The sequence below is a fragment of the Oncorhynchus gorbuscha genome, linkage group LG01, assembly GCF_021184085.1.
Source record: "Oncorhynchus gorbuscha isolate QuinsamMale2020 ecotype Even-year linkage group LG01, OgorEven_v1.0, whole genome shotgun sequence".
NCBI lineage: Eukaryota > Metazoa > Chordata > Actinopteri > Salmoniformes > Salmonidae > Oncorhynchus > Oncorhynchus gorbuscha.
Window position 1 is genome coordinate 38,255,837 of NC_060173.1, and position 12,047 is coordinate 38,267,883.

General features: G+C 56.9%; 1 protein-coding gene across 1 annotated transcript in view; it reads left to right on the top strand.

Moving 5' to 3' along the window:
* The window catches only part of LOC124037207 (capping protein, Arp2/3 and myosin-I linker protein 3-like), a 78,292-nt gene that overhangs the window by 9,854 nt on the left and 56,391 nt on the right, over positions 1–12,047 (top strand). The window lies entirely within an intron of this gene.

A 12,047-nucleotide genomic window follows, 5' to 3' on the forward strand; every position in this document is an offset into this window, starting at 1 on the left:
AGTGGAGGAAGGGAGCAAGGCATGCTAGATGGAGAGTGGAGGAAGGGAGCATGGCACGCTAAATTGAGAGTGGAGGAAGGGAGCATAGCACACTAGTTAGAGAGGGAGAGTGGAGGAAGGGAGCATGGCACGCTAGATGGAGAGTGGAGGAAGGGAGCATGACATGCTCGATGAAGAGTGGAGGAAGGGAGCATGGCACGCTAGATGGAGAGTGAGACTGGAGGAAGGGAGCATGGCACACTAGATAGAGAGGGAGAGTGGAGGAAGGGAGCATGGCACGCTAGATGGAGCGTGGAGGAAGGGAGCATGGCACGCTAGATGGAGAGGAAGAGTGGACGAAGGGAACATGGCACGGTAGATAGAGAGGGAGAGTGGAGGAAGGGAGCATGGCACGCTAGATAGAGAGGGAGACTGGAGGAAGGGAGTATGGCATGCTAGGGAGAGTGGAGGAAGGGCACATGACACGCTAGATGGATAGGGAGACTGGAAGAAGGGAGCAATGCACGCTAGATAGAGAGGGAGACTGGAGGAAGGGAGTATGGCACGCTAGATAGAGAGGGAGAGTGAGGAAGGGAGCATGAAACGCTAGATAGAGAGGGAGACTGGAGGAAGGGAGCATGAAACACTAGATAGAGGGTGAGACTGGAGGAAAGGAGCATGAAACGCTAGATAGAGAGGGAGACTGGAGGAAGGGAGCATGAAACGCTAGATAGAGAGGGAGACTGGAGGAAGAGAGCATGAAACGCTAGATAGAGAGTGAGACTGGAGGAAAGGAGCATGAAACGCTAGATAGAGAGGGAGAGTGGAGGAAGGGAATATGGCACGCTAGAGAGAGTGGAGGAAGGGAGCATGACACGCTAGATGGAGAGGGAGACTGGAGGAAGGGAGTATGGCACGCTAGATAGAGAGGGAGAGTGGAGGAAGGGAGCATGAAACGCTAGATAGAGAGGGAGACTGGAGGAAGGGAGCATGGCACGCTAGATAGAGAGTGAGACTGGAGGAAGGGAGCATGGCACGCTAGATAGAGAGTGAGACTGGAGGAAGGGAGCATGAAACGCTAGATAGAGAGGGAGAGTGGAGGAAGGGAATATGGCACGCTAGAGAGAGTGGAGGAAGGGAGCATGACACGCTAGATAGAGAGGGAGACTGAAGGAAGGGAGCATGGCACGCTAGATAGAGAGGGAGACTGGAGGAAGGCAGCATGGCACGCTAGATGGAGACTGGAGGAAGGGAGCATGGCACGCTAGATGGAGAGTGGAGGAAGGGAGCATGGCACGCTAGGTGGAGAGTGAGACTGGACCAAGGGAGCATGGCACACTAGATGGAGACTGGAGGAAGGGAGCATAGCACGCTAGATGGAGAGGGGAGGAAGTGAGCATGGCACGCTAGATGGAGAGGGAGAGTGGAGGAAGGGAGCATGGCACGCTTGGGAGAGTGGAGGAAGGGAGCATGGCACGCTTGGGAGAGTGGAGGAAGGGAGCATGGCACGCTTGGGAGAGAGGGAGAGTGGAGGAAGGGAGCATGGCACGCTAGACAGAGAGGGAGAGTGGAGGAAAGGAGCATGGCACGCTAGATGGAGAGTGTAGGAAGGGAGCATGGCACGCTAGATGGAGAGTGGAGGAAGGGAGCTTGGCACGCTAGATAGAGAGGGAGAGCGGAGGAAGGGAGCATGGCACGCTAGATAGAGGTAGACTGGAGGAAGGGAGTATGGCACGCTAGATGGAGAGTGGAGGAAGGGAGCATGGCACGCTAGAAAGAGAGGGAGAGTGCAGGAAGGGAGCATGGCACGCTAGATGGAGAGTGGAGGAAGGGAGCATGAAACGCTAGATAGAGAGGGAGAGTGGAGGAAGGGAATATGGCACGCTAGAGAGAGTGGAGGAAGGGAGCATGACACGCTAGATAGAGAGGGAGACTGGAGGAAGAGAGTATGAAATGCTAGATGGAGAGTGGAGGAAGGGAGCATGAAACGCTAGATAGAGAGGGAGAGTGGAGGAAGAGAGTATGGCACGCTAGATAGAGAGCGAGAGTGGAGGAAGGGAGCATTAAACGCTAGATAGAGAGGGAGACTGGAGGAAGGGAGCATGAAACGCTAGATAGAGAGGGAGAGTGGAGGAATGGAGCATGACACGCTAGATGGAGAGTGGAGGAAGGGAGCATGGCACGCTAGATGGAGAGCGGAGGAAGGGAGCGTGGCACGCGAGATGGAGAGCGGAGGAAGGGAGCGTGGCACGCGAGATGGAGAGCGGAGGAAGGGAGCGTGGCACGCGAGATGGAGAGCGGAGGAAGGGAGCGTGGCACGCGAGATGGAGAGCGGAGGAAGGGAGCGTGGCACGCGAGATGGAGAGCGGAGGAAGGGAGCGTGGCACGCGAGATGGAGAGCGGAGGAAGGGAGCGTGGCACGCGAGATGGAGAGCGGAGGAAGGGAGCGTGGCACGCGAGATGGAGAGCGGAGGAAGGGAGCGTGGCACGCGAGATGGAGAGCGGAGGAAGGAGCGTGGCACGGAGATGGGAGCGTGGCACGCGAGATGGAGAGCGGAGGAAGGGAGCGTGGCACGCGAGATGGAGAGCGGAGGAAGGGAGCGTGGCACGCGAGATGGAGAGCGGAGGAAGGAGCGTGGCACGCGAGATGGAGAGCGGAGGAAGGGAGCATGTCACGCGAGATGGAGAGCGGAGGAAGGGAGCATGGCACGCGAGATGAAGGAGAGCGGAGGAAGGGAGCGTGGCACGCGAGATTGCGAGCGGAGGAAGGGAGCGTGGCACGCGAGATTGCGAGCGGAGGAAGGGAGCGTGGCACGCGAGATTGCGAGCGGAGGAAGGGAGCGTGGCACGCGAGATTGCGAGCGGAGGAAGGGAGCGTGGCACGCGAGATGGAGAGCGGAGGAAGGGAGCGTGGCACGCGAGATGGAGAGCGGAGGAAGGGAGCATGGCACGCGAGATGGAGAGCGGAGGAGGGAGCGTGGCACGCGAGATGGAGAGCGGAGGAAGGGAGCGTGGCACGCGAGATGGAGAGCGGAGGAAGGGAGCGTGGCACGCGAGATGGAGAGCGGAGGAAGGGAGCGTGGCACGCGAGATGGAGAGCGGAGGAAGGGAGCGTGGCACGCGAGATGGAGAGCGGAGGAAGGGAGCGTGGCACGCGAGATGGAGAGCGGAGGAGACTGGAGGAAGGGAGCGTGGCACGCGAGATGGAGAGCGGAGGAAGGGAGCATGGCACGCGAGATGGAGAGCGGAGGAAGGGAGCGTGGCACGCGAGATGGAGAGCGGAGCAAGGGAGCGTGGCACGCTAGATGGAGAGCGGAGCAAGGGAGCGTGGCACGCTAGATGGACAGGGAGACTGGAGCAAGGGAGCGTGGCACGCTAGATGGACAGGGAGACTGGAGCAAGGGAGCGTGGCACGCTAGATGGACAGGGAGACTGGAGCAAGGGAGCGTGGCACGCTAGATGGACAGGGAGACTGGAGCAAGGGAGCGTGGCACGCTAGATGGACAGGGAGACTGGAGCAAGGGAGCGTGGCACGCTAGATGGACAGGGAGACTGGAGCAAGGGAGCGTGGCACGCTAGATGGACAGGGAGACTGGAGCAAGGGAGCATGGCACGCTAGATGGCAGGGAGACTGGAGCAAGGGAGCATGGCACGCTAGATGGACAGGGAGACTGGAGCAAGGGAGCATGGCACGCTAGATGGACAGGGAGACTGGAGCAAGGGAGCATGGCACGCTAGATGGACAGGGAGAGTGGAGGGAGGGAGCATGGCACGCTAGATAGAGAGGTAGACCGGAGGAAGGGAGCATGGCACGCTAGGGAGAGAGGAGGAAGGGAGCATGACACGCCAGATACAGAGTGGAGGAAGGGAGTATGGCACGCTAGATGGAGAGTGGAGGAAGGGAGCATGGCATGCTAGATAGAGAGGTAGACTGGAGGAAGGGAGTATGGCACGCTAGATAGTGAGGGAGACTGGAGGGAGGGAGCATGGCACGCTAGATAGAGAGGGAGACTGGAGGAAGGGAGCATGGCATGCTAGATGGAGAGTGGAGGAAGGGAGCACGGCACGCTAGATAGTGAGGGAGACTGGAGGAAGGGAGCATGACACGCTAGATAGAGAGGGAGAGTGGAGGAAGGGAGCATGACACGCTAGATAGAGAGGGAGAGTGGAAGAAGGGAGTATGGCACGCTAGATAGAGGGGGAGACTGGACGAAGGGAGTATGGCACGCTAGATGGAGAGTGGAGGAAGGGAGCATGGCACGCTAGATGGAGACTGGAGGAAGGGAGCATGACACGCTAGATAGAGAGAGAGAGTGGAGGAAGGGAGCATGACACGCTAGATAGAGGGGAGACTGGAGGAAGGGAGTATGGCACGCTAGATGGAGAGTGGAGGAAGGGAGCATGGCACGCTAGATGGAGACTGGAGGAAGGGAGCATGACACGCTAGATAGAGAGGGAGACTGGAGGAAGGGAGCATGGCACGCTAGATGGAGACTGGAGGAAGGGAGCATGACACGCTAGATAGAGAGGGAGACTGGAGGAAGGGAGCATGGCACGCTAGATCGAGAGGGAGACTGGAGGAAGGGAGCATGGCATGCTAGATTGAGAGGGAGACTGGAGGAAGGGAGCATGGCACGCTAGATGGAGAGTGGAGGAAGGGAGCATGGCACGCTAGATAGAGAGGTAGACTGGAGGAAGGGAGCATGGCACGCTAGGGAGAGAGGGAGACTGGAGGAAGGGAGCATGGCACGCTAGATGGAGAGTGGAAGAAGGGAGCATGGCACGCTAGATAGAGAGGTAGACTGGAGGAAGGGAGTATGGCACGCTTGATAGTGAGGGAGACTGGAGGAAGGGAGCATGGCATGCTAGATGGAGAGTGGAGGAAGGGAGCATGGCACACTAGATAGAGAGGGAGACTGGAGGAAGGGAGTATGGCACGCTAGATAGAGAGGGAGACTGGAGGAAGGGAGTATGGCACGCTAGATAGAGAGGGAGAGTGGAGGAAGGGAGCATGGCACGCAAGATAGAGAGGGAGACTGGAGGAAGGGAGTATGGCACGCTAGATAGAGAGGGAGACTGGAGGAAGGGAGCATGGCACGCTAGATAGAGAGGGAGACTGGAGGAAGGGAGCATGGCACGCTAGATAGAGAGGGAGAGTGGAGGAAGGGAGCATGGCATGCTAGATAGAGAGGGAGAGTGGAGGAAGGGAGCATGGCACGCTAGATAGAGAGGGAGACTGGAGGAAGGGAGTATGGCATGCTAGGTAGACTGGAGGAAGGGAGTATGGCACGCTTGATAGTGAGGGAGACTGGAGGGAGGGAGCATGGCACGCTAGATAGAGAGGGAGACTGGAGGAAGGGAGCATGGCATGCTAGATAGAGAGGGAGACTGGAGGAAGGGAGCATGGCATGCTACATGGAGATTGGAGGAAGGGAGAATGGCACACTAGATAGAGAGGGAGACTGGAGGAAGGGAGTATGGCACGCTAGATAGAGAGGGAGACTGGAGGAAGGGAGTATGGCACGCTAGATAGAGAGGGAGAGTGGAGGAAGGGAGCAGGGCACGCAAGATAGAGAGGGAGACTGGAGGAAGGGAGTATGGCACGCTAGATAGAGAGGGAGACTGGAGGAAGGGAGCATGGCACGCTAGATAGAGAGGGAGACTGGAGGAAGGGAGCATGGCACGCTAGATAGAGAGGGAGAGTGGAGGAAGGGAGCATGGCATGCTAGATAGAGAGGGAGAGTGGAGGAAGGGAGCATGGCACGCTAGATAGAGAGGGAGACTGGAGGAAGGGAGTATGGCATGCTAGGGAGAGTGGAGGAAGGGAGCATGACACGCTAGATAGAGAGTGGAGGAAGGGAGTATGGCACGCTCGAGAGAGTGGAGGAAGGGAGCATGACACGCTAGATAGAGAGGGAGACTGGAGGAAGGGAGTATGGCACACTAGATAGAGAGGGAGACTGGAGGAAGGGAGCATGGCACGCTAGATAGAGAGGAAGACTGGAGGAAGGGAGTATGGCACGCTAGATGGAGAGTGGAGGAAGGGAGCATGGCACGCTAGATAGAGAGGGAGACTGGAGGAAGGGAGTATGGTACGCTAGATAGAGAGGGAGACTGGAGGAAGGGAGCATGGCACGCTAGATAGATAGAGAGGGAGACTGGAGGAAGGGAGCATGGCACGCTAGATAGAGAGGGAGACTGGAGGAAGGGAGAATGACACGCTAGATAGAGAGGGAGAGTGGAGGAAGGGAGTATGGCACGCTAGATAGAGAGGGAGACTGGAGGAAGGGAGCATGGCACGCTAGATAGAGAGGGAGACTGGAGGAAGGGAGTGTGGCATGCTAGATAGAGAGGGAGACTGGAGGAAGTGAGTGTGGCACGCTAGATAGAGAGGGAGACTGGAGGAAGGGAGTATGGCATGCTCAGGAGAGTGGAGGAAGGGAGCATGACACGCTAGATAGAGAGGGAGAGTGGAGGCAGTATGGCACGCTAGATAGAGAGGGAGACTGGAGGAAGGGAGCATGGCACGCGAGATGGAGAGTGGAGCAAGGGAGCATGGCACGCAAGATAGAGAGGGAGACTGGAGGATAGGAGCATGGCACGCTAGATGGAGAGTGGAGGTAGGGAGCGTGGCACGCTAGATAGAGAGGGAGACTGGAGGAAGGGAGCGTGGCACGCTAGATAGAGAGGGAGAGCGGAGGAAGGGCGCATGACACGCTAGATAGAGGGAGACTGGAGGGAGGGAGCATGGCACGCTAGATAGAGAGGGAGACTGGAGGAAGGGAGCATGGCACGCTAGATAGAGAGGGAGAGTGGAGGAAGGGAGCATGGCATGCTAGATAGAGAGGGAGAGTGGAGGAAGGGAGCATGGCACGCTAGATAGAGAGGGAGACTGGAGGAAGGGAGCATGACACGCTAGATAGAGGGAGAGTGGAGGAAGGGAGCATGACACGCTAGATAGAGAGGGAGAGTGGAAGAAGGGAGTATGGCACACTAGATAGAGGGGAGACTGGAGGAAGGGAGTATGGCACGCTAGATAGATGGAGATGGAAGAAGGGAGGCAGAGATGGAAGAGAGGGCAGAGATAGAGAGGTAGACTGGAGGAAGGGAGTATGGCACGCTTGATAGTGAGGGAGACTGGAGGAAGGGAGCATGGCATGCTAGATGGAGAGTGGAGGAAGGGAGCATGGCACTAGATAGAGAGGGAGACTGGAGGAAGGGAGTATGGCACGCTAGATAGAGAGGGAGACTGGAGGAAGGGAGTATGGCACGCTAGATAGAGAGGGAGAGTGGAGGAAGGGAGCATGGCACGCAAGATAGAGAGGGAGACTGGAGGAAGGGAGTATGGCACGCTAGATAGAGAGGGAGACTGGAGGAAGGGAGCATGGCACGCTAGATAGAGAGGGAGACTGGAGGAAGGGAGCATGGCACGCTAGATGGAGGAAGAGAGGGAGACTGGAGGAAGGGAGCATGGCATGCTAGATAGAGAGGGAGAGTGGAGGAAGGAAGGGAGCATGGCACGCTAGATAGAGAGGGAGACTGGAGGAAGGGAGTATGGCATGCTAGGTAGACTGGACGAAGGGAGTATGGCACGCTAGATGGGAGAGTGGAGGAAGGGAGCATGGCACGCTAGATAGAGAGGGAGACTGGAGGAAGGGAGCATGGCATGCTAGATAGAGAGGGAGACTGGAGGAAGGGAGCATGGCATGCTACATGGAGATTGGAGGAAGGGAGAATGGCACACTAGATAGAGAGGGAGACTGGAGGAAGGGAGTATGGCACGCTAGATAGAGAGGGAGACTGGAGGAAGGGAGTATGGCACGCTAGATAGAGAGGGAGAGTGGAGGAAGGGAGCAGGGCACGCAAGATAGAGAGGGAGACTGGAGGAAGGGAGTATGGCACGCTAGATAGAGAGGGAGACTGGAGGAAGGGAGCATGGCACGCTAGATAGAGAGGGAGACTGGAGGAAGGGAGCATGGCACGCTAGATAGAGAGGGAGAGTGGAGGAAGGGAGCATGGCATGCTAGATAGAGAGAGAGAGGGAGAGTGGAGGAAGGGAGCATGGCACGCTAGATAGAGAGGGAGACTGGAGGAAGGGAGTATGGCATGCTAGGGAGAGTGGAGGAAGGGAGCATGACACGCTAGATAGAGAGTGGAGGAAGGGAGTATGGCACGCTCGAGAGAGTGGAGGAAGGGCTGGAGGAAGGGAGCATGACATGCTAGATAGAGAGGGAGACTGGAGGAAGGGAGTATGGCACACTAGATAGAGAGGGAGACTGGAGGAAGGGAGCATGGCACGCTAGATAGAGAGGAAGACTGGAGGAAGGGAGTATGGCATGCTAGATGGAGAGTGGAGGAAGGGAGCATGGCACGCTAGATAGAGAGGGAGACTGGAGGAAGGGAGTATGGTACGCTAGATAGAGAGGGAGACTGGAGGAAGGGAGCATGGCACGCTAGATAGATAGAGAGGGAGACTGGAGGAAGGGAGCATGGCACGCTAGATAGAGAGGGAGACTGGAGGAAGGGAGAATGACACGCTAGATAGAGAGGGAGAGTGGAGGAAGGGAGTATGGCACGCTAGATAGAGAGGGAGACTGGAGGAAGGGAGCATGGCACGCTAGATAGAGAGGGAGACTGGAGGAAGGGAGTGTGGCATGCTAGATAGAGAGGGAGACTGGAGGAAGTGAGTGTGGCACGCTAGATAGAGAGGGAGACTGGAGGAAGGGAGTATGGCATGCTCAGGAGAGTGGAGGAAGGGAGCATGACACGCTAGATAGAGAGGGAGAGTGGAGGCAGTATGGCACGCTAGATAGAGAGGGAGACTGGAGCAAGGGAGCATGGCACGCGAGATGGAGAGTGGAGCAAGGGAGCATGGCACGCAAGATAGAGAGGGAGACTGGAGGATAGGAGCATGGCACGCTAGATGGAGAGTGGAGGTAGGGAGCGTGGCACGCTAGATAGAGAGGGAGACTGGAGGAAGGGAGCGTGGCACGCTAGATAGAGAGGGAGAGCGGAGGAAGGGCGCATGACACGCTAGATAGAGGGAGACTGGAGGGAGGGAGCATGGCACGCTAGATAGAGAGGGAGACTGGAGGAAGGGAGCATGGCACGCTAGATAGAGAGGGAGAGTGGAGGAAGGGAGCATGGCATGCTAGATAGAGAGGGAGAGTGGAGGAAGGGAGCATGGCACGCTAGATAGAGAGGGAGACTGGAGGAAGGGAGCATGACACGCTAGATAGAGAGGGAGAGTGGAGGAAGGGAGCATGACACGCTAGATAGAGAGGGAGAGTGGAAGAAGGGAGTATGGCACGCTAGATAGAGGGGGAGACTGGACGAAGGGAGTATGGCACGCTAGATGGAGAGTGGAGGAAGGGAGCATGACACGCTAGATAGAGGGGGAGACTGGAGGAAGGGAGTATGGCACGCTAGATGGAGAGTGGAGGAAGGGAGCATGGCACGCTAGATGGAGACTGGAGGAAGGGAGCATGACACGCTAGATAGAGAGGGAGACTGGAGGAAGGGAGCATGGCACGCTAGATCGAGAGGGAGACTGGAGGAAGGGAGCATGGCATGCTAGATAGAGAGGGAGACTGGAGGAAGGGAGCATGGCATGCTAGATGGAGAGTGGAGGAAGGGAGCATGGCACGCTAGATAGAGAGGTAGACTGGAGGAAGGGAGTATGGCACGCTTGATAGATGAGAGGGAGACTGGAGGAAGGGAGTATGGCACGCTAGATAGAGAGGGAGAGTGGAGGAAGGGAGCATGGCACGCAAGATAGAGAGGGAGACTGGAGGAAGGGAGTATGGCACGCTAGATAGAGAGGGAGACTGGAGGAAGGGAGCATGGCACGCTAGATAGAGAGGGAGACTGGAGGAAGGGAGCATGGCACGCTAGATAGAGAGGGAGACTGGAGGAAGGGAGCATGGCACGCTAGATAGAGAGGGAGAGTGGAGGAAGGGAGCATGGCATGCTAGATAGAGAGGGAGACTGGAGGAAGGGAGTATGGCATGCTAGGGAGAGTGGAGGAAGGGAGCATGACACGCTAGATAGAGAGTGGAGGAAGGGAGTATGGCACGCTCGAGAGAGTGGAGGAAGGGAGCATGACACGCTAGATAGAGAGGGAGACTGGAGGAAGGGAGTATGGCACGCTAGATAGAGAGGGAGACTGGAGGAAGGGAGCATGGCACGCTAGATGGAGAGTGGAGGAAGGGAGCATGGCACGCTAGATAGAGAGGTAGACTGGAGGAAGGGAGTATGGCACGCTTGATAGTGAGGGAGACTGGAGGGAGGGAGCATGGCACGCTAGATAGAGAGGGAGACTGGAGGAAGGGAGCATGGCATGCTAGATAGAGAGGGAGACTGGAGGAAGGGAGCATGGCATGCTAGATGGAGAGTGGAGGAAGGGAGCATGGCACACTAGATAGAGAGGGAGACTGGAGGAAGGGAGTATGGCACGCTAGATAGATAGAGGGGGAGACTGGAGGAAGGGAGTATGGCACGCTAGATAGAGAGGGAGAGTGGAGGAAGGGAGCATGGCACGCAAGATAGAGAGGGAGACTGGAGGAAGGGAGTATGGCACGCTAGATAGAGAGGGAGACTGGAGGAAGGGAGCATGGCACGCTAGATAGAGAGGGAGACTGGAGGAAGGGAGCATGGCACGCTAGATAGAGAGGGAGAGTGGAGGAAGGGAGCATGGCATGCTAGATAGAGAGGGAGAGTGGAGGAAGGGAGCATGGCACGCTAGATAGAGAGGGAGACTGGAGGAAGGGAGTATGGCATGCTAGGGAGAGTGGAGGAAGGGAGCATGACACGCTAGATAGAGAGTGGAGGGAGTATGGCACGCTAGATAGAGAGGGAGACTGGAGGAAGGGAGCATGGCACGCGAGATGGAGAGTGGAGGAAGGGCGCATGACACGCTAGTTAGAGGGAGACTGGAGGGAGGGAGCATGGCACGCTAGATAGAGAGTGGAGGAAGGGAGCATGGCACGCTAGATAGAGAGTGGAGGAAGGGAGCATGGCATGCTAGATGGAGAGTGGAGGAAGGGAGCATGGCACGCTAGATGGAGGAAGGGAGCATGGCACGCTAGATGGAGGAAGGGAGCATGGCACGCTAGATGGAGAGTGGAGGAAGGGAGCATGGCACGCTAGATGGAGGAAGGGAGCATGGCACGCTAGATGGAGGAAGGGAGCATGGCACGCTAGATGGAGGAAGGGAGCATGGCACGCTAGATGGAGGAAGGGAGCATGGCACGCTAGATGGAGGAAGGGAGCATGGCACGCTAGATGGAGGAAGGGAGCATGGCACGCTAGATGGAGGAAGGGAGCGTGGCACGCTAGATGGAGGAAGGGAGCATGGCACGCTAGATGAAGGGAGCGTGGCACGCTAGATGGAGGAAGGGAGCATGGCACGCTAGATGGAGGAAGGGAGCATGGCACGCTAGATGGAGGAAGGGAGCATGGCACGCTAGATGGAGGAAGGGAGCATGGCACGCTAGATGGAGGAAGGGAGCATGGCACGCTAGATGGAGGAAGGGAGCATGGCACGCTAGATGGAGAGGGAGGGTTAAATGGAGCTGCTCAAGGCATTAGAGAGAGGATGGGACCTGTATTAGTACATTCTAATAATTGTTATACAGTGTAGAAACAAGTTATGCTGGCCTCAGTTTCTGTTGTTTGTTTACTTATAAAGCAGAAATGCCTCACGTGGAAAAAGGGAAGTAACACAAATAAAATGTCATCTCATGTGACAGAAAGTGGACATGAATTTATTTATGCTTATGTCAGTTGTGTACTTTGCTATAGGTACCGTGACCATGGCTGGAGGCCCATGAAGGCAATTGTTTTGTTTAAGTTTCAGTCGTAATGACCTCCCTCCCCCACTCTCCCCTGTTAGCTGACATAGTAATGAGAGCTCTTATCTTACTTTGACTCTCATTGGAGCCGTAGCTCCCGCCCCCCCCCCCCCCCCCCCAACCAGGACCTCAGTCTCTCCCACTCACCCCCCCTCTCTTTCTCTCTCTTCCCGTCACCTTCCCTTTCATGTATTAACCTGTGTGAGTCAGTATACA